The sequence below is a fragment of the Littorina saxatilis genome, linkage group LG4, assembly GCF_037325665.1.
Source record: "Littorina saxatilis isolate snail1 linkage group LG4, US_GU_Lsax_2.0, whole genome shotgun sequence".
Taxonomy (NCBI): Eukaryota; Metazoa; Mollusca; class Gastropoda; order Littorinimorpha; family Littorinidae; genus Littorina; species Littorina saxatilis.
In genome coordinates, this window is record NC_090248.1 from 65,700,450 (window position 1) to 65,723,760 (window position 23,311).

A 23,311-nucleotide genomic window follows, 5' to 3' on the forward strand; every position below is an offset into this window, starting at 1 on the left:
CGTGCAGAAACTCAGACAAGGGGTGGGGTACACTCTAAACAAAAGTGTTCCACTCCTGAACACCCTTTCTGTAACCACTTCTGAACACCCTTTTAGTAGAACACTTTTGGAACACTTTTGGAACACAAAAAGTGTTCTATACACAAAAAAGTGTTCCAAAAGTGTTCCAAAAGTGTTCCAAAAGTGTTCACATCTGAACACTTTTAAGTGTTCACCCTGCTGTAACCACTTCTGAACACATAAAAGTGTTCAGGTCAACACTTTTGGAACACTTTTAGAACACTTTTGGAACACTTTTAGAACACTTTTGGAACACTTTTAGAACACTTTTGGAACACTTTTGGAACACTTTTAGAACACTTTTGGAACACTTTTGGAACACTTTTAGAACACTTTTGGAACACTTTCATCCTGCACTGTCATACAATTCAGAAAGACATTAAAATCAAATTTTGTGAGCAAAGAAGCATTTTTAATTGACAAAAAGAAATGTCTGCAGCAGTCGCAGAACAAACGGGTCTGGGGTAGGAATTGTTGAACACATAATATACCGAGCAACACAATTCGTCATTGTTTGATTGACAAAATCTTCATCAATTATAGAGTTAGAATTATTAAACTACAAAAGTTTAATGAAGGCATGTTTGACCTTGCTTTTGTGTGATTATTTTGATGCTGTGACACGGGACAAGCAGGTTTATCGTAAAACACATAATGCGCGCTCGCAGCACGTGCAAGTAGAGCAGGAGAAATCTGATGTGTGAGATGTGTTCACTAATGCATTAGCAACCAAAAGAGACCATGGCACGCTTGCTGCCAGTCTCACTTTTGAAACAGCCAGGATGCCAAGATTAACACCACCAAAATGCCAGGTCGATTTAAAGCTGGGGGTGATCCAGAAGCGCTGGCATGTGCTTTAAACGTGCATGTGTCAACAGTTTATCACCTTCTGCAATGTTCTGGTGACATTGGAAGCACTGCAGTTATGCAACGCGGTAGATTTTTTCGCATTACCCCAATAAGACAAGATCGCAATTTCCTTCCACAACGTCTTCGACATCGATTCAATTCAGCCGCTGACAATACCAGGAACATCACTGGAAGCAACCAGTGTCCGATCAGTGGCCAGAGAACGCGATGAAGGCTGACTGAGCGAGACCTCCAAAACTTCGTTTTGTCCCGTGTGTTGAAACAATCGCAGCATCAAAATACTCACGCAACAGCTGTGTCAAACATGCCTTCATCAAAATGTTGTGGTTTGATAATTCTAACTCCATAATTGTTCGAGATTTTGTCAATCAAACATTGCAGAATTTTGTCGCGTTTCTTTTGTTGCTCGGTATATGTTGCTATTAAATAATATGAACGGAGCTCTGGTAAACCCCATCTTGAAAGTTCACACACAAAAGTCCGATAACAAAAACACCCGTCAGAGTTGGGAGGATTCCAGGCCCTTGGTCTTTGGTTTAGTTTTCAACTCGCTGTCCGGAACATCCTGTTCGAAATAAAAGTGAGTTTTAGAACATGATGCATTTCCAACTCTTAACAGGTTTGTGTTAAACGTTTGTACTTAATTGGTAACACTGAAGTGTAAATCTTAACTAATAGTGGACTTCTTCTTGCTGTCAGCAGATCTCCAACAATCGCAGTTACAGGTAAACTTTTTTTTATTCCAGAACGTGCATAGGTCACATAACAGAGAACAAATACGTCACGTCCAATTCGCTCTCACCTTCCCAACACACAATGACACTCGCATGCACGCACATGCACACACGACTGAATGTAAAAAGTAATCCCTCTTGAAGCAGGAGTCTGTCCCTAAGAACAAAAAGTAGAATTAAAATAGGTCTTTCGCAAGGATTTCATTAGCGCGTGGCCACTCTGGAAAATTCAAAATGGCACTCTACAAATTGTTTATATAAGGTAAGCAGTAAACCGTACTGCTAATGTGGCGAGGCCTTGAGCACGCCCGTTTTCCTTAACTCGTTCTTAACCTATGTGAACCCAGGGAAAACACCTTGTCAACAATCACTGGAAGCCAAAGATCACTGTCGCAATTAATCGTGAACTCCGATGAGTTTTAGTTCAAAGAAAAGGGTGTCATATTGAATGCACCCTCTAGTAATCCGTTTGTAAAGAAACTACCTAAGTTTTGTTGGTTTGATCTAAATAATGAATTATAAATATAAGGAAATCATTTATTATGTAATGTATTCTATATTATAGAATGCATTCTATAACGTCCCGAACTACCTTCTATGATAAAAATGCATTCTATTTACACAAAATACCAAAATGCTTTTTATGATAGAATGCGTTCTTTAACGTCCTGAAATGCATTATAATTTATATGCATAATGTCCCGAAACTACAACAGGCCAGCCCCGCAAAGAAAAGCAGAACTACACACACACACACACACACACACAGAGAGAGAGAGAGAGAGAGAGAGAGAGAGAGAGAGAGAGAGAGAGAGAGAGAGAGAGAGAGACAGAGAGAGAGACAGAGAGAGAGAGACAGAGAGAGAGACAGAGACAGAGAGACAGAGACAGAGAGACAGAGAGAGCTGTGTGTGAGAGTGTTTGTAGATCATCTGCTTTCGAAGCAGGGACCATACCGAGCTGGCCTGTAGAAGTTTTGTGGCGCTTTATGGAGAATGCATTCTATCATAAGAATGCATTCTATCATAAGAATGCATTTCTGGGCAAATGACAAGTATGATTGAATGCATTCTATATTATACAATGTTTTCTATTTTATAGAATGCATTCTATAAATATAGAATGTGTTCTATGATATGGAATGCATTCTTTAATATAAAATGCATTCTAATTTCTATCATAATTTTCTAAAATATTTCATTATTTAGATCAAACTAACCAAAACTTACAAACGGATCGCTTTTAACTCACGTGATCTCAAGCTAAACCTACGTGAACCGAAGGAAAACACCTTGTCAGCGACCATTGGAGGCCAGCGATCACTGTCGCAATCAATCATTAACTCCGATGAGTATATTTTCAAAACAAAAGGGTGTCATATTGAATGCTCCCTGCATAAATTGTTGGATACAATGGCAGATCCAATCGGATCAGCAGCGTGTTGTCTGTTGGTCATGCTTTGACTAAAGCTGGCTTCAGTGTTTACGGCACTACTTTACCATAACGAATGGAAATTCTGAGTAGACTTAGTTCAGGAAAACATTTTATCATTGCAGGCCTCAGCACTCACTGAACTTAAAAATATGTATATTTTTTCCACCTTTTAAGGAGAAGACTGCAAAATAAGGCAGCATTCTCAAAATGTAACTGCGCTGTATCCCACAGAAAGCTTAAACTTACATGAAGTGCATCCACAAGGTTTCGTCGCATTACTGTTAGCTCCATCTCCAGAAAGTGAACTGCCTCAGCCAAGCAGTATGGTTCCTGCACACACAAGATGCATGTTAAGAAATCAAACACTATTTTACTGAAGTTCCACATCGTAGCAACACTGACAAGTGTTCTGATTCTCATACTTTTGTTTATTGTGAAACTGTGTATCAACATTTAGATTTCTGTCAAATGTGGAAGGAGAGGGGGCTGGCTGTGTGTGTGTGTGTGTGTGTGTGTGTGTGTGTGTGTGTGTGTGTGTGTGTGTGTGTGTGTGTGTGTGTCCACATATGAGTTTGGCGACTGTCTGGTGTGTTTTGCACGGAGATATTAATTTTGAAACAGAGTATTTCAGCAAATAGAATAATCAATGATTCCGCAACCGCCGGCACAATTGGCCTAGTGGTTAGGCGTCCGCCCGGTGATCGGGAGGTCGTGGCTTCGAACCCCGGCCGGGTCATACCTAAAACTTTAAAATTGGAAACCTAGTGGCTGCTCCGCCTGGCGTCTGGCATTATGGGGTTAGTGCTAGGACTAGCCTGCGCTGCGACTTCTGTCTTGTGTGTGGCGCACGTTAAATGTCAAAGCAGCACCGCCCTGATATGGCCCTTCGTAGTCGGCTGTGCGTTAAGCAAACAAACAAACAAAACTTATCAGATCAATTTGAAAGTCAATATTTCTCTGCAAAACTACACACTATATGCAAATGCAGGACATGCGTACCTTGGTAAACACGTCTGGGTTGCCGTCAGTGCCTCCTGTTCATCCTCAGTGCAATTCAGAAGAAATGTCCGCAGGTTACGCCCACATCGATTCGCCACATGGGCACATCAGCTCAAACGGCTTCCCAGTTCCCTGAAAGTGTGATAGATCTGTGAAATCAAATACAACCAAGCATGCATAGAATTATTCTAAATTGCGCACACAATCAACCTGGCCACTATTATGATGAATGTTGTTCATTAATGTATGCTGTTTTTAGCCTACCGCTTCACTTTATCTAGCGTGCAGATCGTACATCAAGGAAGAAGAAGAATCCGAAAATCTGCAAATGTATTGCTCTGACCACAGGCGGAAGGTATCGTTCACTGGACCACCATTATAATTATAAGGAACCCCTGGACATACAAGTATAACAATAACACAAAACCAAGCACATCAACCAGAATAAAAAAATCAACATCAAATTGAAATACTTTTTATAGAGTTTATTTACCAACGCAGAACTAATGTAAAAGGTCCACTGATCAGCTGAAACCGTTGCGACAGCAAAATTAGAGAAATTGTCTTCAAACGTCCACAGATACAAGTAACAGGAACATGTTACAACAAAAATACGAGTGACTAAGCTTAGATGAATTAATACAAAATCTCAGCAAGCAACTTACAGATAACAATCGGAAATCCTGAGCCAAATCAACGCAGTGACAACGCAGAAAGGTCCACAGATCTAAAAGTGTCAACGTTCTTTTTTGGTCCAGCTGAAGCATGATGGGACAATTAGTAACATTATTAAATTGTAAAAATAAAAATGCTAATACTTACCGCTTATTAGATGTCTCAGATGAAATAAATGTTTGATGAAAAAATATAAGCACAACACGATTAAAAACAAAAACAAAAAAACGTCCCGCAGCGGTCTAGGGGGTATAAAAATTATATACTCTAAGCGACGCTAGTTCCCGACGAGTCTCCGTAGCTCAATCGGTAGAGCGCTGGCATGGCAAGGCGAAGGTCTCGGGTTCGAATCTGCTCATGGTCCTAATATTTTTAATGTATTATTTTATTCGGAGCATGACTAAAAGACGAAGTGGAACACTTGTGGAACACTTGTTGAACACGTGTGTTCACGGGGCCAGTTTCATATACCGCTCTTATCCTAACTTAGGAGCTCTTAAAGGCCAACATCCAAAAGAATTTTTCTCCTGGAGCGACCTAAACTTGAACCCGTCGATATTCTTGCATGACTGTTTACTTCGTGCTGCACGCAAAAATTGTGCGACTTCCTTTCCGCGTGGATTGACGAAGCTGTTTTATTCTCGTGACTGAAAACACTGCAGTGCGTGCAGTTGTATTCTGTGGGTTCGACAGATCGGTCCAGTAGTTTGGTCTCAATCGCTCTACACACACACACACACATACACACACTGGCACACACACACACACACACACACTCACACACACACACACACTAGCTCACACACACACAGGCACACACACACACACGCACACACACACACCCGCTCGGCTTTTTGTCCCCTCTGCCTCACTGATTTGGTTTTGTGTTTATTTCGTCATTATTTTGTTAGTAAATAGTGAACATTGCTACAATGCCGAAGCAAAAAACATCATTATTGGTTGTAATGTGCTTCCAATTTTAAAACCCGAATATCGTATTACATAGTAATTTTGACAGCAGTTCAAATGTGTACATTAACCAGTTCCCTTCAGCAGACTTTCAGGTCTTTGTAACTGATTTCTGGCCAGGAATTCATCACGCTTTCTATTGTTCATTCGTTTCCTGTGATATCAGCAAACCAGCAAAGTGTGTGTGTGTGTGTGTGTGTGTGTGTGTGTGTGCCTTTGGTTATTTCGGTTTTTGTTGTTGTTGATGAGTACGTAACAAAATGTAGTCAGTATAATTATATACGTTTGCACCATACCTCATCTCCCGTGAAATATCAACAGAGTTCAAAGTTTCAGTTTGTCAATCTGTATAGTATGATTTGTTTTCAAATACGTTTTGTCTTTCTTTCCTTGTCCTGGTTTGTTTACAGATCATCGTCATTTTTATATTTAGTCAAGTTTTGACTAAATATTTTAACATCGAGGGGGAATCGAAACGAGGGTCGTGGTGTATGTGTGTGCGTGTGTGCGTGCGTGTAGAGCGATTCAGACCAAACTACTGGACCGATCTTTATGAAATTTGACATGAGAGTTCCTGGGTATGATATCCCCGAACGTTTTTTTCATTTTTTTGATAAATGTCTTTGATGACGTCATATCCGGCTTTTCGTGAAAGTTGAGGCGGCACTGTCACGCTCTCATTTTTCAACCAAATTGGTTGACATTTTGATCAAGTAGTCTTCGACAAAGCCCGGACTTCGGTATTGCATTTCAGCGTGGTGGCTTAAAAATTAATTAATGACTTTGGTCATTCAAAATCGCAAAATTGTAAAAAAAAAATAAAAATGTATAAAACGATCCAAATTTACGTTTATCTTATTTTCCATCATTTGCTGATTCCAAAAACATATAAATATGTTATATTCGGATTAAAAACAAGCTCTGAAAATTAAATATATAAAAATTATTATCAAAATTAAATTGTCGAAATCAATTTAAAAACACTTTCATCTTATTCCTTGTCGGTTCCTGATTCCAAAAACATATAGATATGATATGTTTGGATTAAAAACACGCTCAGAAAGTTAAAACAAAGATAGGTACAGAAACGCGTGCTATCCTTCTTAGCGCAACTACCTACCCCGCTCTTCTTGTCAATTTCACTGCCTTTGCCATGAGCGGTGGACTGACGATGCTACGAGTATACGGTCTTGCTGAAAAATGGCATTGCGTTCAGTTTCATTCTGTGAGTTCGACAGCTACTTGACTAAATATTGTATTTTCGCCTTACGCGACTTGTTTAATCTCGGAAGATCTAACTAGTGTTCTGAGCATCGCCTAAGTAGACATCAACAAGCATGTACATACTTGAATGATCTTGCCGTTGTCTATCTTTTCCGATATCGTGTCCATTTCCACATCGCAACATTATTGAATATTTGTACCAGTTTCAATTTTTCTGATTCAACTAGATGTTGAATGACACAGAAATAAAACGATTTCTTCGTGAACTTCAATTTTGTTTGAGTAATATATCAGGTGTACGATACATCTACACAGTTGTGTGTGTGTGTGTGTGTGTGTGTGTGTGTGTGTGTGTGTGTGTGTATGTGTGTGTGTGTATATGTATGTGTGTGTGTGCGTGTGTGTGTGTGTTTGTGTGTGTGTGTGTGTGTGTGTGTTCTTGAACATAACTACACCCATGTGTTTATGAGTTACATAATTATATATATATGCGTTCAGTCAGTCTGCATGTTTCCTTTCACAAAATAAGACACAACATCAAAAATGAATACAGATTTGATCTGCAAGGAGGAAATATCAAACCAACCCACACCCCAAACCTAAAGCAGCTCATGACAAACTTTTGGTACACACTTTGCAAAATAAAACTCTAATTTCTAACCAGCTGCATTACACGCTGCCAACAGAAAGAGAACAAGTCGCGTAAGGCGAAATTACAACATTTAGTCAATCTGTCGAACCCACAGAATACAAGAAACTAAGTCCATCTCACGATGAACACGAGCCGAAATCATATGCACTCGACTTATGAAATAGAAAGAAATTAAATACGACGAAGAGAAGAAAAAGTTTGAAAGTACCATTGAACTTCCATGTCGGCGTGTGGCTGAGCTTAAAATAGGAATGTTGTTGCAATCTGTTAGGCACTTTTCCTTTTGACAGGTAGTTTTTGCATGTACAGCAAAACACGGCCTTTTTTACAAATCCTAAAGACTGTCGGAAACTTCGCATGCTCTCTTGTGAACGCCATGTGAAACATTGATTCTGAAACAAAAATCTATGGCATGAATGACAATGGAAAGACGGTCTCTCTCTGATTCCAAGTTCATAATGACAGTTATGAAGTGCTGAATTTAAAAAATCTGTAGATGAAGTAAAATCATTTGAATGTTGGCTTGTTGAAACTTCATAACAAACAGCCACCTCGTCTATATCATTATCTGAAAGAATGCAAACTTCCTTTGAAACACCAACATTTGTATGGAAAACTTCTGTTTCTGTCATCTTTGATTTCATTTGACAACTTGGACTGATGGCATCTTCCAGAGATATATCCATTACTTTCAACTTGCGCCTCTTTGTATTCCTGTAAGCCTGCCACTTATTTATAAAAAGAAACGTTTGATACTTTTACCAAACAGTTAGTATAATGCACGCTCTACCTGTATTCGTCTTTAAATTCTGCAAGACTGAAGCGAAAGAGGTCTGTCTCAGTTTTGTGGTCAGTTTGTTGTGTACATTTACACACGCACAACGAACAACACATGCACAGGCCCGGGGGAAGCTCCACTTTCTTATGTCCGACGATAGACGTTTACATGTAGTTTACATGTTTATTAGTCATCTATTTGATTGATTACGTGTATGATATGACGGAGAGTCGCATCGGTTTGATGCCGTGAACCCAACCGTGGCTGTGGCTGTCGTTTGAAGTAGCCTACTTCTTTATAAAGATTCATTTACATTCTACTTCTGACCAAGGCATGTTTGGTACCTACTGAATCCTTGTTGCGTGTAGTTTTACGTGGCACGTTGCCCAAAGTTGTATTCTTGAGGAGCATAAAATAAAACGTGTTACAAAGTTATCTCAAAACTCTGCAGTGACTGCTCGCGCAGCAGGTCAGCTAATTATAGCACGCAGCCTCCACAGACAGCCTCCACTGCAGTGTTTTCAGTCACGAAAATAAAATAGCTTCGTCAATCCACGCGGCAAGGAAGTCGCTCGATTTTTGCGTGCAGCACGAAGTAAACAGACATGCAAGAATAGCGACGGGTTCAAGTTTAGGTCGCTCCAGGAGAAAAATTCTTTTGGATGTTGGCCTTTAAGGGGTCAAGATGGGGTTAAGAGCAAAGTTAAGATAGGTGCGTTTCACGGACCGCTCTTTGGCCAAAGAGCGCTCCTATGTCGCTCTTATCTTAGGACAGCCCCCCCCCAGCCCTAAGTTAGGTAAGAGCAGACAGAAGCGCCCCCAACTTGCAAGGGAGATAATTTTAATCCTAAAAATGGCGGCCGTAAATGAGACTGTGAGTCGACTCGACTCGTGCATCATTTTGCGATATAACATGCGCCATCAACACATTTTCGTCACCGCACGGATCCGCGGAATGCCCAAGACGATAAGGAGAGTGCCGCACGCTTTCATTTGTCAAAGCATGGACTCCTCTTTGAAATATGTTGACAAGAGTGTGGACGGTATGCAGTTTAGCACTTACAAGCACCCGCGAAGACTATGATTGCACCGTTTTCTGCGTGATTGATGTCTGTCAGTCCATGCACGGCGACATATTCTACATCAGCAAGGAAACGAGTCTTCGCTGCATCCACCGAATGTATATTCTGCCTTGCACGACGAGTGTGAACCCGACAGGAAGCGGCTAACCACACGTACTCGTGAGCAGCTTGTACTTGTAGTGCACTTTTTCGGCGTGTTTGTGGTGCTGTTTACACACATTTTCGAACAACAGTCTATCAGTCAGTCAACGAAACAAAACAGCACGAGTATAATATCAACAAGGAAGGATGCCACGCCGTGACGGCTTCTACAGGCATTGAAGTAGTTGGTGACGAACATCTTTGGACCGTGTGTCGTGTTGTTCTATGGCCAGGGTGTGAAAAGGGTACCATGATTTTAAATGAGAGTTGGGTGTGTCCTGCAATCCAAGCACCTCTGGGCTTGTTCATATACGGTGACATTGGCTACATCTTGACACCCTGAATACTCAGTCACACCCTATATCTACAGCAGTGCTCCAAGCAGGTTAACTCAACACGTGAACTAGACACGTCAGCAAGACACGTCAGCATTGTTTCCTGTCATGATGAAAAAAGGTAATGTTTGGAATAGATCTAAAGCATAATTGATCAAATGTTCCTTTCAAGGCATGCTACTTTTCAGATTGTGTTTGGGAATGTTGTTGCAGAAAATGTCAAGGTTATAAAACAGCTTGCATGAGAGAGAAAACATTAGAGCAGAAAAGGCATGTTTGAAACTTAAATGGGTTGTTATTGTTAATCAGCACCATATTATATACTGACTGTGCTCGTTGTAAGTTTGACTTGGTAGCTGTGCTGACAGTCTTGTCTAAGTATCATCTGCACTGCAGATCTGTGCAGCGTATTCACCTGGTAATTGTAAATGCATACAAGCAAACACTGAAACATTCAGCAAACGCTCATAATTTTCTTTCTTGTATCACCAGAGAATAAACTTCATCACCGTCTGCATCGTCTGGCACCACCATGCTCTCCTCCAGTGTCATCTTCTACCCGTGGACACTAACATACAGTTACCAAAGCAAGGGCAGAGACAATGAGGAATGCCAATGAAAGCATAAGTCTTAGTGAACGTGGTGTGCAAGAAAAGACTGGACATCATTTCAGGTAAATATGTTATGCTTGTAATATGATACTCATTCAGTCATTGACAATTCTGTAGAACATTTGGAAAACAAAAGAAGAGGCGTTCTGGGATCACATAGTACTAACTTGTGTAATAGTAGTAGTATGCATACACATTGAAAGAGATGTCAAAACGTATTGTTCTCACACACAGTGACACACACAAAAACTGGACAGTGAGTGAGAAGAATGCTGTTTCAGTGTTTGACTTCTTTTTTAAACTTTTATCTGAAACTTTGACTTTAAATTTTACTACTCCTTGATATCAACAAAACTGATTCTTAAGTGACAATAACTAGTAATTTACTAGTACTAAAAACATGTATTTACGCTGTTATTGTTAACGTGGGGGGGGGCATAGATTGTGAGGAGAATAGAACATGCTCTAGGGGATTTCAAGAAATTGTGCTAATTTGTAATTCAGTTGGTTTGTTCCATTTCCTGAATTGTTAGCCTTGTCTGATTCATTTTAAAGGACTGAGTCATTGCTGATATACAGAGCTTTCTTTTAATTGTTTAACCCCTCTAAATTAACGCAAGACCTCATGTTTTTTACTGCTGAAGCGATTGACACCTGCATCAGCAGTAATGGCAGAACACAAAGTACAAAAGTTAACCAAAGAAGACACCCTGTTCTGGACAGATAATTGATGTTCTTCTTCACGTATGTAAACGTTGCCAAAGCGCTTTGAGCTGTGAAGAAGCGCTATATAAATGTTCTATTTTCATTATTATTATTATTGTGTCTATCCTGAACTTGAGTCGATTTTTAAGTGGTACTTTGTGTTTTTTCGGGTCAATTTTTGGGGCATCCTTTTTTGAGCAGCGGAAGAGTGTGCCACATTTCCAAGTGAAGTGCCTTTAATGGCGTAGAAAGTTTGAACAAAATGATTCGGGAGTGATTTTTTTTTAAAGTACACAATTTGTACAGATAAAATGGTTTGCTAAGTGTAGTATGAATAAGAGCAAGTTTTAGAATTACTCACTGTCTTCTCTTTTTCTTGTAAGATTATGTGGTGAAACTGCTCTGTTGCTAACATTTAATACAAGAAACCTTCTGCTCTTATGACTATGTTGCTGTTCCTTGTTCAAGGACCTCTACCCACACACTGATGCTGACACTCATTGAGGGGCCAACTACCAACACTGATTGTGATACTCGCTGAGGGGTCGACTACCAACACTGAGGCTGACGCTCGCTGAGGGGCCAACTACCAACACTGATGGTGATACTCGCTGAGGGGTCGACTACCAACACTGATGGTGATACTCGCTGAGGGGTCAACTACCAACACTGAGGCTGACACTCGCTGAGGGGCCAACTACCAACACTGATGCTGATGCTGACACTCGCTGAGGGGTCGACTACCAACACTAAGGCTGACACTCGCCGAGGGGCCAACTACCAACGCTGATGCTGACACTCGCAGAGGGGCCAACTACCAACACTGACCCTGATACTCTCTGAGGGGCCAACTACCAACACTGATACTGACGCTTGCTCAGGGGCCAACTACCAACACTGATGCTGACGCTTGCTCACGGGTCAACTACCAACACTGATGTTGACGCTTGCTCACGGGCCAACTACAAACACTGATGTTGACGCTTGCTCACGGGCCAACTACAAACACTGATGCTGACGCTTGCTCAGGGGCCAACTACCAACACTGATGCTGACGCTTGCTCACGGGCCAACTACCAACACTGATGATGACGCTTGCTCAGGGGCCAACTACCAACACTGATGTTGACGCTTGCTCAGGGGTCAACTACCAACACTGATGTTGACGCTTGCTCAGGGGCCAACTACCAACACTGATGTTGACGCTTGCTCAGGGGTCAACTACCAACACTGATGTTGACGCTTGCTCAGGGGCCAACTACCAACACTGATGCTGACGCTTGCTCAGGGACCAACTACGAACACTGATGCTGACGCTTGCTCAGGGGCCAACTACCAACACTGATGCTGACGCTTGCTCAGGGGCCAACTACCAACACTGTATGTAGTGGCCACTGTGTAACCTCCCTTGCACAAAACAACAAATTTTATATTTAAAATGGTTAAAGGAATTTTTTAAGCATTTACATTAATTATGCCAGGAACAGTCTGCAGACACAGAAGTATACAGTGGTTTTGTCAATATTAGTTAGCAGTTAAAACATGTCCAACGTTCATATTCTATTTCTATACTACCTGTCAACAACAACAAACTAAGCAAACGCGTTTGAGGGCAGATCATTTTAATGAGGCCATTTATTGTAAAACCAATTATAAGACTGAAAAGGCCATTCATTGTCCTATGTTATATATAGAAAACAGATTTAGTTTACGCGAGGTACTGTTTATAAAGTAGAACCTACAAGACTAGCATCCCCAACAATCAAATTCGCAAAATCAAGTTTAACGTGTTAAAATCGACATATACTGTTCAAAAAAAGAAACGCATAGTTGCTACTTGCCAAATTTGTTTTATTTTTCGAAAAAATTAACAGAAAATCCAATATTTAGATTATTTGTTTGAAATTTGGTATGGACACAGTTGAATGCACACACAGTTCATTTGCATCTTCAAATCAATCAGTCAATCAATACGATTGGGTGCCGAGGCTGTCAAGTCAGTAGGGGGTGTGACTGCCTTGAGCAGCAACAACTGCCCGGCACCTTCTGGGCATGGACTGCATCAGATGCCGGATATCTTGCTGTGGGATGGTGTCCCACTCCTCCTGAAGTGCCTGCAATAGATCGCGGTGATTTGCCGGCGCTTCTTCTCGCCTGCGCACACGTCTGTCCAATTCATCCCAGAGGTGTTCTATCGGGTTCATGTCTGGCGACATGGATGGCCAGGGAAGCACCTGGACATGGTGGTCGGTGAGGAACTGGGTGGTGAGTCGTGCTGTGTGCGGGCGAGCGTTGTCCTGCTGGAATATGGCATCCTGGTCAGCCAGAAGAGGAAGGGCGTGTGGGCGCAGAATTTCCTCCACGTATCACTGGGCAGTTATGCGCCCTTGGACGTGCACCAGGGTGCTCCTTCCAGCGGTATTGATCGCCTCCACCACCATGAACGGGTGCCTCATCCACACAGTTGGGCGCGTAACGTTCGTTTACTCTCCGGTAGACCCTCCTCCGACCATCATGTCGCTGGAGCAGGAAGTAGGACTCGTCGCTGAACCACACGTGTCTCCAGTGATTCCGGACGGTCCAGCGAAGGTGCTGGTTGCCCCACTGCACTCGGTTCTGGCGATGGCGGCGGGTGAGGTCTGCGAGCTCTCAAACCAGCTTCATGCAGGCGGTTCCGCACGGTCTGGTCCGATAATCGGTGTGGCCCGGGGAGAGCCTGGACAGAAGATGAGGCCGACAGGAAACGATTCCGGAGGTGGTGGAGCCGTATGAAGCGGTCGTGAGCAGCAGTTGTCGCCCTTGGTCTTCCCGCTCGTGGCAAGTCAGCAACGGAGCCAGTGGCTTGAAACCTGACCCACAGTCTACTGATGGTGATCTGGGACACGTGGAAGTGCCTGGCGATTGCACTTTGACTTTGGCCTGCTTGTAAACGACCCAATGCAATTTGGCGGTCTTCTCTGCTCAATCGGGCCATCTTTCGTCGCTGAATTGTCGTCTGATTTCTTTGTGGCGAACAATCCGCTTTTATGGGTTTTGGAAGACATGGTGAGAGCTCAATATTCCCCAAGTTTCACGAGATTACACTGAAGCATGACGAGTGGTCATGCCAAATGAGCAATTTTGACATTGTAGCCACTGATAACGCATGCGTCACGTGCAGAGCTCACTTGTGGCAATGGACGAAAGGTCGACGACCAGATAAACATTTTCTGCAGTTTGGTGGATATCCTTGTAGCCATATAACTAAATTATCCAAATATTACAAGCTATGCGTTTCTTCTTTTGAACAGTATACTATCAAAACTGCTGAAAGGAAACCTGTTGTGCATGTTATTAGAAAGAAAAATTAAATATGCATCCAAACAGTCAGCTTAGTTTACATATCTTGTCTAACAATGGCGTAATGGCATGATGAACGGTATGTAATTCTTCTGAGAAGCCGTAAAATGCGGTTTCTGGGGCCATTTTAGTGGGTAATCAGAAGAAATCCAGCACATTTAATAAATTTCTCAATGCATTGCCTTCAAACGTCTGGTAATTTATGCTAAGACATGTCGTTAAGTACATCAAGTTATTCGAGAGATTAGGTTTGCTTTTATTTGACATGCCAGAAAGAGTCCTTAAAATAGTCGGTTGGTCTAACTCTAAGCTGACTCATCAAACAAATTTAATTTGTTGCTATTTTCAACTTCAAATAAACCAAATACTCAAATTTCATGTACATATTTTATCAGACATGGATGGTATGAGGATTTCAAAGCGAAAGTAATCTTTAAGAAGTGGACTATTTTCACAGCGCTGAGCACAAATAGCCCACATCAAGCTCACTGCTGAACATTTAACTGCTAGCTGCTGAGCAGGGCTTTTGAGAGAGCATTTCCCAAGAATGTTTGTACGCGTTTGAACAAGTGGTCTGAGCAGCCGTCGTTGATTATGAATTACATTTCAGTGTAATTTGAAGCTTTAATGTTTGTAAAGCCTGCATATTTAAAAAAAAAATCTGTTTTCTTTGGAAAAGGTACATCTTTATTTTTTGTAATTCTTTCTAACATGTCGCATAACAGCAGTACTAACGTTTCAAATGACTTGACATTTTGTTTGTAATTCGGTACATCTGATTGTCTTGTCTTTCCATTATTGCCCACAATCAGCAGTAGTGATTACTTCGGCACTTGATGGGATGTTGCGCAAGTCCAAGAAAGCAGCGTTTCCAGCATCCAAAAGTCCATTTAAAATTCACAGGTTGGGGAGTATGGGGGGGGGGGGGAGGGGACATGAGTCACAGTGGCTACTGGTTTAGTGCGAGGCGCGCGACACAAAGGTGTCGACAGTGCGGGCCTCGAAGACAGCTGCTGGTAGAGAGTTCCAGTCCTTCTTTGTGCTGGGTAGAAAAGCGGCACTCCGATACTGAGTGCGGCAGGTGATAAGGCTGAACTGCTGGCAATGGCCTCTTCGCTGGCGTGGTGGTAAGGGGGCCAGCTTCGACTTGATGCCCGGACAGTGGACGATGCTGTTCGTGATCTTGTAGAGCATCGATAGGCGGGCAAGCTTCCTGCGCTCCTCCAGAGACTGCCACCCAAGGGAGTCCAGCATCCGGCTGACACTTGACGTGTTGTGGTAGCGGTTGCAGACGAATCGGGCAGCTCGTCTCTGGGCGGTCTCAAGCTTGTCGATGTTCTTCTGGGTGTGCAGGTCTCATACTGACGAGGCGTACTCCAGGATAGGCCTGACAAAGGCCTTGTACGCCTGCTCTTTCACGGATCTTGATGAGATCTTCAGATTGCGCCGCAGGAACCCCAGGGTCTTGTTTGCCTTGCTGACGATGTTGTTAATATGGTCGTCCCAGCACAGGTCACCCTGAATGGTCACACCCAGGTACTTGACCGCCTTCACTGTCTCCAGCGTATGCCCATGGAGCTGGTAAGAGGGCTGTAGTGGGCGTCTGCTCCTCGTAACAGGCAGGGTGTTGCACTTTGCAGGATGGAACTGCATGTCCCAGCTCTTCTCCCACTCGGCTAGGCGATGGAGGTCTTGTTGTAGCTGGGCCTGGTCGTTTACGCTAGTCACCACCCTGTACACTGCAGTGTTGTCCGCAAACAGGCGCGCTAGTGCCGTCAGTCGCTCCGGGAGGTCGTTAATGTACGCTAAGAATAGCGTCGGCCCCAGCACTGATTTGTTGCTTAATTAATTCATTTGATAATTGTCGGTAAAAATACCGGCTAACACCTCACAATCGCAAACCTGTTTAATGTTGTCTTTTCTAATTCATGACATGTGTTAGCACGAATCACCAAATATTTGAACGCAATGCGTTAAAAATTGCAGAAATTCAAATGTATTGTTTTGTTTCATTACCCGCTAAAACGGCTTCAAAAACTGCCTTTTATGCCTACTGAGAGGATTACCACATATTTTTTGTTGGTTTTTTTGTTTGCTTAACGCCCAGCCGACCACGAAGGGCCATATCAGGGCGGTGCTGCTTTGACATATATATAACGTGCGCCACACAGAAGACAGAAGTCGCAGCACAGGCTTCATGTCTCACCCAGTCACATTATTCTGACACCGGACCAACCAGTCCTAGCACTAACCCCATAATGCCAGACGCCAGGCAGAGCCACTAGATTGCCAATTTTAAAGTCTTAGGTATGACCCAGCCGGGGTTCGAACCCACGACCTCCCGATCACGGGGCGGACGCCTTACCACTAGGCCAACCGTGCCGGTTTACCACATATACCTACTGAGAGAATTAACACATACACCGCTCAGCTTGGCATAGTAACAAAATTGACTGTTTCAGATGCACATTTGATTGCTCTGAGTCTGATTTGTTGTCGATTTTAACGCAGGAACCTTGATTTTTCGAATTTGATTTTTGGGGGTGCCTGTGTTGTAGGAATCACTGTATGTATACACACTTCCTCATGTGAACTCAAACAGCTTTTTGAATAAGGGCAATCAATACATGCCCCTTTTCAGTCATATAATTTGTTTTACAATAGACTGCCTCATCAAAACATTCTGCCCTCAAACGCATCTGCCTAGTTCTTTAAAAGAATCACGCTTTGGACTGCACAGTCCTGATGATGTGGGTCGTGTACAATCCATACTTTCCAAAAAAGGATTAAAAGTAAAATAAAAAGTATGGGTCGTACACTACCCACGCCATCCAATTAGGAGTTTTGCCGTCTCTTTGCATAGTATGGGTCGTACATGACCTACACCATCCCAATTAGAATACACAGCGTAAAATTCCTTACGGAATTCCATATGGGTCGTCCGCAACCCACATCAGCCCGACTGAGTAGTTCAAATTACTTCGTTTGTGTTAAAAGATAATTTTTCAAAAGTTGTGGTCAAATGACTTGAAGAGAAAAACCGGTGTATTTTATGGTAGTTCCTGCCCTCAACTTCCTTGGAATATGCACCATTTTGATCACTGTTTCTCATAATTTCCGTTGACTTGTGCTCTTCAGTGTACTCAATTGCGATGAAATTTAAAGCCACATTGATTTTCGGGCTGTTGTTGTTGAAGATATTGAGTTTTTAAGTTTGTCTATATAAATTGAATAATTAATTCTGTGACCTAAAAAAGAGAGGGGATAGTACTGTGACAATTTTCTGAATTTTGATTTTAACCCCAACCTTGTTCTTAGGTGTCCCAGTTCAACACACAGTGACTAGTATTTCTGAATCATACACACTTTAAAGGCAAACTTAATGCCTTATTGCACCCATTTTCGTACCCTAACTAAAACATTCATTTCCGTGTTTATTCATTTAAACGTTCAATGGCATTTAAAGGTAAAATAATTGATTTGGCTTTATCCTCGTATGTTAAAGTTGCCAAATTGTGCCTATTCTGAATTTTCTTTGATGTATAATTAGTGCCTAACGTTTTTATAGGGTCGATTTTGGGGGGTACCCTTAATTAAGAGGCGATCATGTAACCCATGTAAAATGAATCTTTGATTCCAAAAGTGTGCCAGATAGCCAAGTGGATGGCCTTTAATGACAAAGAAAGTTTGAATGAATTGACACGGGAATGAATGGTCTAGTGGGGGTACGAAAATGGGTGCAACATATTTTTTTGGCAGAGTGTATATCCAATGGCAATAGTAATACCTGCCTTGCATGAACAAATAAAGGACTGGGTGGCCAAGTGGTAACGCACTTGCGCTCGGAAGCGAGAGGTTGTGGGTTCGACCCTGGGTCAGGGCGATAGCAATTTTCTCCCCCCTTTCCTAACCTAGGTGGTGGGTTCAAGTGCTAGTCTTTCGGATGAGACGAAAAACCGAGGTCCCTTCGTGTACACTACATTGGGGTGTGCACGTTAAAGATCCCATGATTGACAAAAGGGTCTTTCCTGGCAAAATTGTATAGGCATAGATAAAAAATGTCCACCAAAATACCCGTGTGACTTGGAATAATAGGCCGTGAAAAGTAGGATATGCGCCGACATGGCTGCGATCTGCTGGTCGATGTGAATGCGTGATGTACTGTGTAAAAAATTCCATCTCACACGGCATAAATAGATCCTTGAGTCTAAGTCTGGAGATACGCGCGCGATATAAGACTTCATATAATAAAAGATTGATCAGAAAATTGTGTATGTAACTTTGTCTCACATAGCCATAAACAAGCTGGTAGCTGTTTCCCAAACCAATATAAAAAGAAACAACAAGTAAATAAAAAATATTTTAACTCACAGTCACCCCATGAATTTGGATCAACAAGCCCAAGAATATTGTTTTTTTTCAATAATACTAAATTATTTTTTAAACATTCTTCAGTAACAAACAAAAACTATAAAACATATTCGAAAATGCTTTGTCAGGTTGAACTTTTAATCAGGTAAAAACAAAATACATACCTTATGCTTTGAATATTAATGTACATGTCTACTATCTGATACTGTATCGCATGAACTTCACACAGTCTGACTCAATGTGCCTTGTGAAATTGGGCAAGTAAACATTGGCAACAAACCTGTGATCTGGATTTTGACATGGTACTTATATTTTAAAGGCACAATCTTTCCATGTCAAAGAATTGTTCTCATCATCACAGATGTGGACTGTCTTTTGCATGGATTGGTGGGATAAGACAAGTCTTACACTTGGACAAACACTGGGAGGGGAGGAGGAGGGGGGCCTTTTAAAATTCTCTTTCAAATAAAGAATATGTTCGTACTCTATTTTAAGGTTTCACCTGGCCATCCTCTGTGTATCTGATACAGCTGTATATATAAAAAAAATCCTTGTTATGCAAACTATCTTGTCAACCACCCCATTTACATTATAGGATTCATAATCCGGTATTTATGGCGTTTATGGCTATCTGGAAAGAAAAATTTTTTACTTTTGGGTACATGTCTAAAGGCAGTTTTGATTGATTGATTTTTGGATGATCACAGGTGGCAGTGACTGAATGTAATCAACAAAAGCCTCATAGTCTGCAATTAATAATTATCCAATGTACAAATATAAACGCATTCGTGTTGGTGTTTATGATTGATGCTTTACAGTGTTAGGAAGGTATGTAAAAGGTAACCAGAAAAAGGTCAAACAATAAAACCCTGCTATTTCTCGTGTTAAGTTGTGGTGAAAATCGATGCATCGCATTGAAATAAAGTCAGATGTGAATGATCAGAAAGATTTGAATGATGTTTTGTTGGGTTCCATGCTTCTTGTTGGCATTTAATAACTGCTTGGAGATAAAAGTCTGTGTGTGTGCTTGTGTGTCTGTGTCAAGATATACATATAACGCAAATAATGCTTTCTTACTGAAATGACCATCCGTAGGATATGCTGACCAATGCTCTCTCTCTCTCTCTCTCTCTCTCTCTCTCTCTCTCTCTCTCTCTCTCTCTCTCTCTCTCTCTCTCTCTCTTCAGTATGACCTATCACGACTGATTATTCATAAGTACAGAAAATAATTCATATAGATCTATGTAAAAACTAACACCCACACATATTTTGACACCCAGTCTGTGATGTGTGAATGAAATACATATTTTTATTTACGTCACAATTGCATGACGAGTACGCGAGATAAATTTAACAACTTTGACCTGACAACACAAAAAAAAACAAAAAAAACCCTCCCTCTCTGACTCTGTCAGCAAAGCCTTACGCAGATCGATGCAAGGTGCAGATCAATCAAACACACACACAATGTTGTCAAAATGGCACAAGACACGTACAGAGTGACCCAAGAAAACTGCAACCCTCACAGCTGCTAATTACTTCTACATCTCTTGACCGGATCACTATATATTTAGGGGACATAAACTTCAGCCTATGCATGACCCTTCCCTTGATTGGCAATCGCCGCAATATGTTGTAGAACAAATGGTCTGACGTTTGTGCAATTTCGAAACAAAGTTTCCAAATTCGACGATCGTCTCAACAGAACAAGGTTTGACATTTAGCGGTAGCAATACTTACCTGATTTAAACCCTCCATACTTTTACTGTTTGGATTATCTGAATATCTGAGAATACACAAACACCCCCTTCACCCCCTTAGATCATCGGTGACCTAAAGAAAGCAGTTACAGCTCCCTAAACAGCAAAGCTTTCGTGCCACTCACAATTTCGGAGGGGTAATTTGAAACACATTTTGTAGAAAAGGTAAATGTCCGATCATTATACCTAGAGACTCGAAACTGTGTAGAATGGTCGTGGATGAACTGAAGTGTATGCACAACTATGAACATATTTGCTAAACTCAAATGACTGAAAAAAATAAACCCTTCGTTGTACAGTTACACTTTCGCAATGCCACGCAAAATTCATTTATGACAGGAACGCTTTCATCCATTTGAAATGCCCTGATCCGGCTTTTAATTGCTATATTCAAATAACTGACTGTCTGATGTTGATTCAGGTATACTAAGTCATTCAAATTATCCCAAAGCTAACAATCTTGAGTGCTGAAATCGGGTTAGTTCGGCGACTGCTCAATTTCAAACCTCGTGCTGTTGAGTCGATCCCCGAATTTGGCAACCTTTTTTGAAAATGCACAAAAGTCAGACCATTTGATCTAAAAATTTGTCAATTTGTAGAAGGGTCATGCATAGACTGAAGTTTAAGTATCCCATATATCAAGTGATTCGGTCCACAGATGTAGAAGTTATTAACAAATTTGAGGCCTAGAAAATTCATTATGGACGATGTCAAGGACGTCATTCAGATCTAGATCTACATACATACGTATGTACAGGTACCAAGTCTCATGTTTTATTCGTTTTGTAACGGGGCTAGAAAAACAAGCCTCCACGATCGCGTTGCTTTTGTTAACATTGGAAAGGAGGGTTATTATTTCTGTATGTGTAAATGTGTCCTTACTTTGTTTGGATCGATGTTATCATCAGCTTTTCGTCTGCTTTCAACCGGATGTTGTGACCTTCAACCTGATGTGACGTAACTAATCGGGAAACTCCGTTTAGCCACTAAAAATAGCGCTTTGCTCGCTCTTTGCAAAGAGCGATCCCAAAGATGGATCATGAAACGCGTCGTTCCTAACTTTCGTCCCACTCTCAGCTAAGAGCTCCTAGGAACGCCTAAGAGCGCGTATATGAAACTGGCCCCTGGTGTTCCACTGTGCAAAAAAGTGTTTACCATGTGTTCCAAAAGTGTTCAGGTAGCAGAAGATGCTTCAGGATAACACATTGAGAACACTTTCTGTGTTCCAAAAGTGTAAAAATGTGTTCACCCTAACACTTTAAGTGTTCACCCTAAACACTTTCAGTGTTCTCAAAGTGTTATAAAATTTAGAGTGTAGTTACTGAAGATAAACATTTTATGGTCACCCTGGGTACTTTGAACCGTAACACTGATACCGATTCTTTAAACAAGTTCCGTTTTATGGTTTGGCATTGTACTGGTTGATCTGAAGGAGATGTTTATGTTCCCGTTGAACTTTTTACAAGTTTAACATCATCATGACTATTGTGTATTTGGACGCAAACGTAACATCAATTCACATTCGTCTTCTTAATCTGTGTGTGTGTGTGTGTGTGTGTGTGTGTGTGTGTGTGTGTGTGTGTGTGTGTGTGTGTATGTTTGTTTGTGCCTGTGTTCGCGTGTGTGTGTGTGTGTGTGTGCGTGCGTGTGTATGTGTGTGGGTGTACGTGCGTGTGTTTGTGTGTGTGTGTGTGTGTGTGTGTCTGTCTGTCTGTCTGTCTGCCTGCCCCTCTGGGTGTCTGATGACTGTCCCTAGCCGGAATGAAGATAATCAACACGATGGGGAAGATATGAGGACACGAGGATTCGTTTCGACCTTGATGACTAGCTCCGACTGAAGGGACTAAAATAGATCGGTTGTACACAGTAACAAATGAAGCAGTCAGAGACTTGATACCCCCAAAACAATATTGTCTGTCAAATTCCATAGCAGATACCGATTATGAAACTTAAAAGTGTAGGAAGTATAAGTAAAGGCTGGTATGTGTATTTAAAAAAAACTCGACGGAAGGTGCTAGTTGGAAGATGATGGTGAAAGGGATGGGATGGGGGGCGGGAGGGACGGGGGGGGGGGGGGGGGGGGGGTTGGGGGCTCATACAATATGTTCTTGCACAAAACATAGTCGTGACTCTGATATATCACACGGGCTGTATCGTAAATGGAAACATAGATAGATAGTTTCAAAAGAATGCTATTAGAAACGAAATAATTATAGTTTTGTTTTCTTTGTTTCTTTTAAGCTGCATGATTATTATATTCTGCTTGGACTTTCGCAGCAGATATTTACACCTACGTCCGCTTTTGTCCATGTCAGTTGCATATACCACAGTGTGTTGCATGTGTCTAGTTTATCCTTGCACAATACATGTCACTCAGTCATTTACATCATCATGACAAACACACATGGCACTCATTCGCTCTCGCCTTTTTCACTAACATACAACATGTAACATACACGAATCGTCCACACATCAGGTCAATGGACATAACCCCTCCACACAAGGCCGCAGCGAGTTTCCTCCCTTGCGGATGTCCACTTGGAAGGAGGTACTTCCAGAAAGATTATTTAAA

General features: G+C 41.7%; 2 long non-coding RNA genes across 4 annotated transcripts; one reads left to right on the forward strand and one right to left on the reverse strand.

The window, feature by feature from the left end:
- Positions 1–663: 663 nt before the first annotated feature.
- Positions 664–4,938, reverse strand: LOC138965393 (uncharacterized). Of its 3 annotated transcripts, none has more exons than XR_011455439.1 (4): positions 4,920–4,938; positions 4,098–4,229; positions 3,345–3,428; positions 664–1,495 (listed from the first exon to the last, which is right to left on the reverse strand). It is a non-coding gene; the product is annotated as an uncharacterized lncRNA (long non-coding RNA). The 3 variants fall into 3 exon arrangements; XR_011455437.1 differs by lacking the exon at positions 4,920–4,938 and adding an exon at positions 4,763–4,833; XR_011455438.1 differs by lacking the exon at positions 4,920–4,938 and adding an exon at positions 4,591–4,744.
- Positions 4,939–9,076: 4,138 nt separating this feature from the next.
- Positions 9,077–12,208, forward strand: LOC138965394 (uncharacterized). The gene is made up of 3 exons (XR_011455440.1): positions 9,077–10,074; positions 10,446–10,626; positions 11,738–12,208. It is a non-coding gene; the product is annotated as an uncharacterized lncRNA (long non-coding RNA).
- Positions 12,209–23,311: the final 11,103 nt, after the last annotated feature.